The sequence below is a fragment of the Capsicum annuum genome, chromosome 3, assembly GCF_002878395.1.
Source record: "Capsicum annuum cultivar UCD-10X-F1 chromosome 3, UCD10Xv1.1, whole genome shotgun sequence".
Taxonomy (NCBI): Eukaryota; Viridiplantae; Streptophyta; class Magnoliopsida; order Solanales; family Solanaceae; genus Capsicum; species Capsicum annuum.
This window is the reverse complement of record NC_061113.1, coordinates 237,690,952-237,702,714: the sequence shown is the minus strand read 5'-3', so window position 1 is coordinate 237,702,714 and position 11,763 is coordinate 237,690,952. Positions and strand designations below refer to the sequence as shown.

Below are 11,763 nucleotides of genomic sequence, written 5' to 3'. Positions count from 1 at the left end.
TCCTGGAGTTAAAAAAAAAAATAACTACTCATCTTTTGGTGTAGTCTAGAAATTGAGAAAAATAAATTATTCTCTCCTGTATAGAACCTATTTTTGAATCTGTTTTTATATCTTGGAGATAAGGTTTCACTCCACACTTTTGCGATTGAGAAGTTCTTCCCCCCCCCCCCCCCCCCCCCCCCCCACCCCCAAAGAAAAAAAAAATCCTAACTATCTTAAAGAAAATCACACAAATATGCCATTGCCTAATGATTTGATGGCATGTACAGGACTAGAGAAGTATTGGATGCTCAGGCACAGATATGGAACCACACATTCAACTTCATCAACTCCATGTCAATAATAATATCTCTAAAATTCAAGATTGAATTTAACGTCTCATGCGTATTCTAATCCATGCAGGCTTCTTTATTCAAGAAGAAGAGGGTTATTCACTTACTCTGACTTCATGTCTTCTCCTTAAAGATGAGACTAACTTGAGAATGATCCCTGTTGTTCAAGCGATGCTTGATCCAAGTATGATGGATCCGTGACACTATCTCAGCCAATGGATCCTGAATGGTGGCAATGATCAGCCTACTCCATTCGCCACCACTCATGGGAAACCGTTCTTTGAGTATGCAGCGGATGATGCCAGGTTTAACTGCTTATTTAATGAATCAATGGCTAGTGATACCCGATTTATTATAAGTGCAATAAATGAACATTGTAAAGGAGTTTTTGAAGGATTGAAATCAATGGTGGACGTTGGAGGAGGCACTGGGACAGTGGCTAATGCCATTTCAATTGAATTTCCGGGGTCAAAGTTTTATGTCTTTGATCTGCCGCATATTGTTGAAGGCTTGGAAGGGAGCAAGAACCTGAGCGAGCAAGAACCTGAGCTACGTCGGAGGAGATATGTTTAAGTTTGTTCCTTTTGTCGATGCAGTTTTACTAATGGTACGTAACTTGAAATACACATTCAGGGATACATTAATTTCATATGTATTAGAGTGTGTGCCCTACTAATTTTAATATTAGACTCTACTGGTTGCCTATTTGTGGAACAAGTAAGTAAGCATGGTTCACAGAAGTAAAAACTGAACACAATATTTTTACGTGGAAAACACCCGGCTCAAGAAAGGTGTAAAAAAATCACGACCACAGGATTTAACCTAACTTCACTATAAATCTTGAGCCTCAACAATCAACAAAATTACAAGACTTCTTGTTAACTAGGAATTAAAACTTCTAACTCTTAAAACTATAAAAACACTAATCTTCCCAAGATAAGTGTTCCCAAGTCTTCGAGTTCTCTAACTTGAAGACACAACTCCTAACTCAGTTTATAGATCACTGAGACTATAAAAATGACTCATTACAACTCAAAGAACCTACCTATTACAAACAGTCTAAGACTTACTAAGTAAAGGACCAGGTTCTTCTTCAAGTAAGTAAACTGTTTTGCCAATTGTTAATTGTCTTATCAGTGCATGAGTGAGTTACTTGAATGTTGTTTGTCGTATATATGCACACCTTGTGATGAAGTCCTTTTTGATCTTTACTTCTATCTTCAGTGGAACTCTATTAAGTAACTTCACTTCTTGTTGTAGCCGTGTCTCCCTCCTTGGTTGAATAGGATTCTTTTCATTCATCCCTTAGTCTTACAGGACTCCTCTTATTGTTGGACTTCTTGATCAATTCAACTTTTGGATATTGCATTTGTCTTCTACTTTACTGAAGTGATAAATGTTAAGAGAATGTCTGAATATTCTTGCTTATCCACTCTTGTTTGTGTGCAATATCATCTTATCAACAACCTTGCCTGCAATTATACTTTGTACATTTGAATGGACCAGCTTTCACAACATATTTCATTCACTTGTCTATCATGAAAACTCTACACGACCTAACAAATTCCCCCTTTTTGATGATGACAAACTCAGCAGCTCAACATCATTTATTCAATCCTGACCTACTCAGTAAAGGATTCAAAATAGAAGATCACAGAGTGAAACAAGTTAGTCAATTGGGTTATAAGCACTGTATAATTTGTTCTTTCCTATTTTGACATCATCGAAAAGCTGGACTAACAAGTGAAAATAGTTTAATAATTCATGGCCACTGGGGCTATCACTAAAACAAACAAGACTCAGGGCAAGTGAACAACAATGCATTAAGAAAACAGAAGTAGAACACATAAAGCAAAAATCTATTTCATTCATAGAATAAGGTACAATTATCATAAACCAGTTATAGCAATAAAGGAGAAACAACTTAGACCAAAAGACAACAAAGAAAAGATGCCTAAGGCACTAAGAAAGTCTTAAGTGGATGAGAAAGAGGGGATAAGGGAGGTTAGCTTCCTAATGGTATCAGCATTGTCAGCTCTTTTCTTTTCCAAGGTAGTTGTGAGGGAAGAAATTTGAGCTTAAAGGACCTATTTATCCTCCTCATGAGCAGACTTGGTAGCCTCCAATGCAGTCTGGGCAAACTCTACCTCACCCTGCTTGGCAGCAAGAGCATTCTTCAATCTTTGCACTGGATTATCAGCACTCCTCATAGCAACAGGTAACATAACATGGTTCACAGATCCAATAACATCTTTTGTGGCCTTTAGTGACTACACCTAGACAGGGACACGAAAATCCTCAAAGACAGATGCAATCCATAACTTATATGGCAAAGCATGACCATTTGCATCTTGGACTAAGACTCTTTCCATGTGTTTGATGATGAGTCTAGGAAGGTCTATTGGAATTTGAGAATCTAACAGTTCCATCAAAGTGAGATCAAGAAAATTGGCAACTGTTCTTCTTTCCTGTTTAGGAAGGATCATTTTGTGAACCACATCAAAATAAAATTAATAAAGGGGGCACATCTTATTCTTCAAGACCCTACGATGAGCAAGAAGAAGGGGATTTCCAGAGAATTCCTGGAAATATCAAGAGTTGATCAAAGATTATCAAGACGGGTCCAAGCACCTTTCACATAATGTCCCCAACCCCCAGTAGGAACATTCAGAATCCTAGCTAAATCAGCAGGATAGAGATTGATGGTTTTTCCATGAACAGTGGTGGAGAACATTTCCCCAATAGCAACTCCGTTTGTGTAAAACTCATAAACTTTATCCTTTCCAAACTTTTTTTGATGATCACCTGGAAGAAACAGGTTTGACCATCCCTAAACTCTCAACTTTGTGACCAATATATCTATATCAGGGCCCAAAAACCAGTGACAACTCTACCTCTAGCCAACTTTTATTTTAGAAAGTGGAGAACACGTGCTGATTGAGAAGCCTTGTCAGCAGGAGTATCAACATCAATATAAAGGTCAAGATCAGGATCAATATTAGTGGAAGAGGTAGGAGGAGTATCAGGAAGATATTCAGAGTATGAGTCAGAAGAGTCAGAAGGAACAGGTTTGGGAACTCGTTTCTTCGAACGTGATGTGGATTTTGAAGAAACTTTGGAGGAAGAGGAGGCTTTGACAGTAGAGGTGTTTTTTAAAGAAGATAAAGCCTTTGAAGTAGGTTGGGAAGATGACTTTTGAGATAAGGATGGTTTAGGAACTTTTGCCAAGATAGTTTTCTTCTTTCTTACTGAACGAAGAAGGATATTTAGGGAGGATGCTTGAGGAGGAGAAGGATCAGAAAGAGTAACCCATTTCTTTTTGCTAGCATGAAGTGCTTCTTCCAGGGAAGCATCTTTCCGTTGCTTCTTTCCTCGAGTATGAGGAGTACGAGGAGAAGAAGAAACAGGGGAAGGTTCAACATGAACAATATCATCAGCTTCAATGGAAATAAAAGAGGGTTTTTGCTGTGGCTTGCATCTGAACCTTAGTGGAACTAGGTTAGCAATAGGGATATCATCTCGATCAATGGGAGAATCGTCTTGATCAAGAATTTGAAGAGGGACAAGGGGTGGAAGTAAGGATTTAGATAATAGTGGTGGAGCAGAAGAAAATTGTGAAAAAGGGTTTTTCAGAGTTTTGAACATAGAAAAATTAGATAAATTAATAGATATTAGAGGAGAGATGAGTAGAGGTAGGGTGATGTTTATATGAAGGATGATGGCAGTGGAGGGACTTATAGAAGATGTAGAGGAGGAAGAAGATGATGAAGATGCCATTGGAGAAAGAGAAAATATGATAATTTTTAGTATATTTTTTTTGTTTGTAGTGGTTTAGGAGGGAATAAAGAATAAATAAAAAAATATGTATTTAAGAATGAGAGAAGAAAGATGAAATATAAGGGGAGTGTATGTGGAAGAAACGTAATGATAAAGGGGTTCTACACTGATGGGAAAAGTCTGGCAGCTTTTTGAAGGAGAAGACTTTTGGGTTTTTGGCGGTTTAAGTGTAACTGAAAGGACCAAGTGAACAACCTGTTTCTCTTTATGCTACTATAGGCAAGCAATAATCATACATGAAATCTGAGGAGAAAATGGATAAAATTACCTTGATGGCCCAGTTTGTCTGCAAAATCAACACATTGTTGAGTCAATTTACCCTAAAATCTTGGAATTAGGATACACAACTAAGTATGTAAGATTGAATTAATCAACAATTACTCAGGAACAACTTATTCTAATCAATCATTGAGGGAGATTTATACAATTTTAATCATCCCCAAGGCTAACCTATTTTTTTCAAAGTGTTTTCTATTCAAGGCCTTAGTGAATATGTCAGCAATTTGCTCCTCAATAGAATAAAACATAATTGATATATGACCTTTTTCAACATTGTCTCTAAGGAAGTGATGGCGAATATCAACATGCTTAGTTCTCTTATGTTGGACAGAATTTTTGGCAATATTTATAACACTTGTGTTATTACAAAAAATGGGAACACATTCTACATTAACCCCAAAATCTAGAAGTTGTTGTTTGATCCACAAAAACTGAGCGATCCACAAAAACTGAGCACAACATGATCCAAAAACAATATATTCAGCCTCAATAGTAGACAAAGCTATTGATTTTTGCTTCTTTGTGGACCAGGTAATCAAACATAATCCTAAGAAGTGTGCCATACCTGTAGTGTTTTTCCTGTCCACCAAATATCTTGCATAATTAGCATCAGAGAATCCTACCAAATTAAAGTTACTACCTTCGGGATACCATAAACCAAGATCACTTGTTCCCTTCAAGTATCTTAAGATTTTTTTCACTGATTTTAGATGTGATTCTTTAGGCTTTGCTTGAAACCTAGCACATAACCCTAGACTAAACACAATGTTAGGCCTGCTTGTTGTGAGGTACAATAATGACCCTATCATACCTCTATACATGTTTTGCTCCACATCAGGACCTGTTTCATCCAAATCAAGCTTTGTGGCAGTGGCAATGGGAGTACTGATCTCTTTTACCTTCCATGGAGAATCTTTTGAGAAGTTCTTCGGCATACTTCTGTTGATAGATCATTGTCTCTGATTCTGACTATTTTATTTGCAATCCCAAGAAGTAATTCAGTTCCCCCCATCATGCTCATCTCAAATTCACAACTCATGAGTGAGTTATATTGATGTTGGTTGAACCAAAAATAATGACATCTACATATACCTGCACAACTAACAAATTCTTTTCATTAGTTTTCAAGAAACGGGTATTGTCAATTTTACCTCTGGTATGACCATGCTCCAGTAGAAACTTTGAAAATCTCTCATACCAAGCCCTTGGAGCTTATTTAAACCCATACAAGGCCTTATTCAGTTTGTACATATGATCATGAAACTCCTTGCATTCAAATCCTGGAGGTTGCTTAACATAAACCTCCTCTTTGAGAATGCCATTCAAGAATGCACTCTTCATATCCATATGATAGAGAATAAACTCCATATGTGCAGTAAAGGCAACAAGTAATCTTATAGCTTCAAGTCTTGCTACAGGAGCAAAAGTCTCATCAAAGTCAATTCATTCTTCTTGGTTGTATCCTTGGACTACCAATCTTGCCTTGTTTCTTGTAAATGTTCCATGCTCATCAACTTTATTTCTGTACACCCACTTAGTCCCAATTACTGATCTATCTTTTGGGAGAGGGACTAAGTGTCATACTTTGTTTCTTTCAAACTGACTCAATTCTTCCTACATGGCTATGATCCAATCAGCATCAAGCAATGATTCAGTTACCTTCTTTATCTCAATCTCTGATAGGAATGCCTTGAAGGCACACATACTTCTCAAACCAAACCTTGTACTAATCCCAGAGGTGAGATCAGTGAAAACATTCTCAATAGGATATGATCCTTGATACTTGTATCCTTTTGGGATCAAGCCTAGTGAGCTACTAGGATCATTGCTGATATTTTGAGCTGGGGTAGTTTTTGGCTCAGTTCCCCCTATCACTGTGCCTTCAGCTTCAGTTCCCTCTGTCAAGGTGCTTTCATGTTTGGTAACTCCGATCGATGAACCGGGTTGTGTAACTTATTCCTCAGTGTCAATTCCTTCCTGCAGATTAGTCCTAACATAGGATTCATAAAAAATCACATGCATGATTTCTTTAACACAGTTAGTTCTGTTATTTAAAACCCTATAAGCCTTACTATGAAGTGAATAATCTAAGAAGATTCCCTCATCACTTTTAGCATTGAATTTTCCCAGATTGTCCTTTCTATTATTATGTATAAAACATTTACAACCAAAGATTTTAAAATGAGAAATGTTTGGATTTCTTCCTTTTAGTAATTCATAGGGAGTCTTTTCCAACATAGGTCTGATCATGCATCTGCTTATGATATATGCTCCTGTACTTATTGCCTCAGCCCAAAGGTTTTTTGCAACATTTGTTATAAGCATCATTGTTCTAGCCATTTCTTCCAAGGTTCTATTCTTCCTTTCCATCACTCCATTTTGTTGTGGTGTTCTAGGAGCTGAGAAGTTATGATCTATACCATTTACTAAACAAAATTCTAAGAACTTTACATTCTCAAATTCTGTACCATGGTCAAACCTTATGGAAACTAATGAAGTGCCCAGTTTCTTTTCAATTTTCTTAATGAAAATTTTAAAGACATCAAAGGAATCTTCTTTAGAAGCTAGAAACAAAGTCCAGGTGAACCTAGAATAGTCATCAACAATTACAAAAACATACTTTTTTCCACCTCTGCTTTGAAGTCTCATTGGTCCACACAAGTCCATATGAACCAGTTCAAGGCACTTGGTAGTGCTAACATGGTTCTTTGACTTAAAATAAGACCTTACCTGCTTTCCCTTTACACATGCACTACATAAATTTTCTCCTTGAGCTTGGTCTTGGGTAATCCCAATACCATGTATTTGGAAGAAAGTATGTTCATTTGTTTCAGACTTACATATCCAAGTCTCTTGTGCCAAAGGAGGGGATCATTTTCTATTGCACTTAGACAAGTCAACTCAGGTCCTAGTATTGCCATTATGTCAGCTTTGTATACATTTCTGTATCTCCTTGTAGTGAGGACAATCTTTTTGGTTTCTATCCTTTTGACTTTGACTCCTGCAGTAGTAAAAATAACTTTATTACCTTTGTCGCACAGTTGTGAGATGCTCAGCAGGCTATGCTTCAATCCTTCTACAAGATAGACATCCTCCAATACTTTTGACTGAGATAAGCCAATTTTTCCAACTCCGGTAATAATTTTTTTTTCCATCACCAAAAGAAACTCCCCCTCCATTTATTTTAGAGAGTAAAAAGAACTTTTTCTTGTCACCAGTTATGTGTCTTGAGGAAGCACTGTCATAGTACCAGTGCCTTTTGCTTCCTTTCACCTTCTCCTGCAAAAGAAATCAATGGTTAGACTTAGGAACCCAGATAAAATTGAGTCCTGTTGTATGAGTAAAAGGATGAATTAAATTTCTTTTTGTCCATGCTAACAACATGTATTACAACCTGTTTCTCTGACCAGAACTAGTTTTGTTCTTTTTGGTCTGAGAAAATCTGTTAGCCAAGTTTTGACTGTTTGATCTGCTTTTAGCAGCCACTGGACATTCAGTGGGGGTATTCCTAAGTTTTTCACAGATATAACACAAATCTCTAGGATCACCAAAACTTTTGTGGAAACTCAACCCTGCCTTTTCATTGTAATTTCTTTCACTTAATTTGTGAACAATTCTTGAGGAGTTTGCCTACCTATTTGCCCTTTTAAGATCAAGTTTGAGTTTAGAAACTTCTTGACTCAACTTATTCATTTTTTTAATTAAATCATGGCATTCTTGTTTGTATTTAACTATCTCAAGTTCAGTATTTTCTTGTTCTTTACTCATGGATTTTTTTCCATTTTTAGTGAGAGTTAATTTAAGAACTTCAAACTTAAGATCATTGTTTGAAGACTGAAGTTCTGCAACCTGTTTCTTGAGAGTGCAGTTTTCCTTGTCAACTGTACCTGTGCAAGCTTTTAAATCAATGAGAACAAATTTTATGCTTACATGACTATTGAACAACTCATCCCTAGCATAAGTTAATTCCTGGAAATCATCAATTAGTGCACTCATCAAGGAAATAAGTTTTGGTTTTGAAAACAATTGTATTTTTTCTTTAAGTTCAAGTATACTTACCTCAGAAGCATCATCTTCTTCTTCTAAGTCTGAGTCTCCAAGAGCCATGAATGCAGTTTCATCAACTTCATCTTCATCTGAGTCAGATCCCCAAGCTGCTATCATTGCATGTTTCTCCTTTCTTTTGGCCTTTTCTTTTAGTTCCTTTTCAGCCTTTTACTTCTTCCATTCTATTTCCTAGAATGGATAGTCTCTGATCTAATGATAAGTTTGCCACACTTGTAGCAACCATTTGGATTGTCATTGGAACGTTTCTTGCTACCTGTTCCCTTCTTCTTCTTAAAGAATTTGCTGAAGTTCTTAGTTATGGAAGCAACTTGTTCCTTATCAAGTTCAAATTCCTCATCACTATCAGAAGCTTTCAATGCCAGGATTTTCTCAGGATCTGCCTTCTTTTTGGTTCCATCAACTTCCATTTCATAAGTCCTTAAGTTCCCTACTAGTTCATCCAGGGTCATACCTGTGAGATCCTTATTGGACTCCCTGATTGCAGTTTCCTTAACATTCCAGTTTGATTTTGGTAATATCCTCAGTACCTTTTCAACTTGTTCCTCCTCAGAAATGTCTTTTCCTAAGGAAGTTAGCTCATTTGTTAAGGTAGTAAGCCTTGTCATTATTTCATGCAAGGTCTCATTTTCCTTCATCTTAAATGCCTCATACTCAGTGAAAAGAAGAGAAATCCTGAATTTTCTTACTTGAGAGGTACCTTCATGAGCATTCACTAGTGCATCCCAAATTTTCTTAGCAGTGGTACAGTTTGATACCCTGTTGTATTCAGTAGGTCCTAGTCCACATACCAAGATGTTCTTGGCCTTAGCATTTTTCTTCAATGTCACTAAGTCATCAGGAGTAAATTCACTCCTTACTTTATTGACTGGTTCACCACTAACCAACTTCGTTGGAATAGTGGGACCATCAGTAATCCTATCCCATAACTCATAGTCTTCACCTTGGATGAATATCTCCATCCTTGCTTTCCACTAGATAAAGTGAGAGCCATCAAAGAGTTGAAACCTAGTAGTCGACTGTCCTTCACTGTGTCCAGTAGGAGGTGCAAAATTCATCACTGATCTTTTCTTAGGTGCTAGCCTTATTTAAGACAACCCTCTCTGAAACCACTTGTTAGAGTGTGTGCCCTACTAATTTTAATATTAGACTTTACTGGTTGCCTATTTGTGGAACAAGTAAGTAAACATGGTTCACAGAAGTAAAAGCTGAACACAGTATTCTTACATGAAAAACACTCGGCTCAAGAAAGGTGTAAAAAAATACGACCTGTACCTCTACAGGATTTAACCCAACTTCACTATAACTCTTGAGCCTCAACAATCAACAAAATTACAAGACTTCTTATCAACTAGGAATTAAAACCTCTAACTCCTAAAACTATAAAAAAACAAATCTTCCCAAGATAAGTGTTCTCAAGTCTTCGAGTTTCCAAACTTGAAGACACAACTCCTAACTTAGTTTATAGATCACTAAGACTAGAACAATGACTCGTTACAACTCAAAGAACCTACCTATTACAAACAGTCTAAGACTTACTAAGTAAAGGACCAGGTTCTTCTTCAAGTAAGTAAACTGTTTTGCTGATTGTTGATTGTCTTATCAGTGCATGGGTGAGTTACTTGAATGTTGTTTGTCGTATATATGCACACCTTGTGATAAAGTCCTTTTTGATCTTTGCTTCTATCTTCAGTGGAACTCTATCAAGTAACTTCACTTCTTGTTGTAGCCGTCTCTCCCTCCTTGGTTGAATAGGATTTTTTTCATTTATCCCTTAGTCTTGCAGGACTCCTCTTATTGTTGGACTTCTTGATCAATTCAACTTCTGGATACTGCATTTTTCTTCTACTTTACTGAAGTGATAAGTGTTGAGAGAATGTCTGAATATTCTTGCTTATCCACTCCTGATTGTGCACAATATCATCTTATCAACAACCTTGCCTGCAATTATACTTTGTACATTTGAATAAACCAGCTTTCATAACATGTTTCATTCACCTGTCTATCATCAAAACTCCACATGCCCTAACAATATGTAGCCACTTAATTTTTCTCATTTTAGTAGTAAACTTGCGTGTGTATTAATGGTTTTCATTTGATGAATGATAAGAAGTGGGTATTACATGATTGGGGCGACGAAGAAGATTGTATAAAAATATTGAAGAAATGTAAAGAAGCAATTCCAAGTAAGGAGAATGGAGGAAAGGTAATTATCATTGAGACAGTGATGGATCAAAACTGAGACCACAAATCGTTGGAAACTCAACTTTTCATGGACATGGTTATGATGGTTGTTGTTTATGGAAAAGAAAGAAGTGAACAAGAATGGGCAAAACTCTTCTTTGATGCTGGTTTTAGTGACTACAAAATTATTCCTTTGCTAGGACCGAGATCTATTATTAAGGTTTACCCTTAATCTACATCTACGAGCAGGCTTGACCAAATTAAACCAAACGGAACCTGCAGTGAATGATGCATATATTTTGGAAGTCAACAATAAGGTCATTTGACACTTATAATAGCTTCTGTTACTTTTTATTTGTCATATTTCTCTTCATGATAGTCATTCTGACTGACCAATTTTCGGAGCTAATGCAATCCTTCTCATATTTATACAATGAGAGTATACATTTTTAAAATTTGATCAAAGTTCATATAGTTTGACCCCCGAGAAGCAGAATGTGACAAATAAAAGGGAACCGAGGAAGTAATAATAATAGAAGCCAGTAATCTGGTGAATGTTCCCGGTTCCCCTGTTTTTGTGCGTTTTTATTCTTCATTATGATGATGTTTGTGTCAATAAAAGAACCTCTTCTGCTGTTATAATCTTTGTTTTAATATCTGTCACCAAAAGAGATTTGTGATGGCTTCCAATCCGAGAAAACATCATCTTAGCTAGTAATTTAGCTACAGATCCAAGGCTAGCTTAATTTAGCAGTGGAAAATATCCGTCCATTTCCTGCACATAGCGAGAGTTCTAGTGCATGGAACTGCCATATTCATCGATTATAGATGACCTAGCTATGCATTTTCCTTTTAAAAATTTTATCCAGCCAACTAATAGATATAGTAGTTCTTTTGACAAGTCTAGTTTGATCTGTGCATATTGATCTGCTGGTCTTATTTCTAATGAACAATGTTAAGCTAAATGCATACCAACCTGCAGAAGTGGACGTGGAACTGCTCATAATAAGTGTACTTTTGAGAAATTGCTCATAATAAATGTACTTTTGAGAAATTAGAGTTAATA

General features: G+C 36.6%; 1 pseudogene; it reads left to right on the top strand.

Annotated features, from left to right (window-relative positions):
* Nucleotides 1–252: 252 nt before the first annotated feature.
* On the top strand, nt 253–10,929 carry LOC107866063 (annotated as a pseudogene).
* The last annotated feature ends 834 nt before the right edge of the window (nt 10,930–11,763 follow it).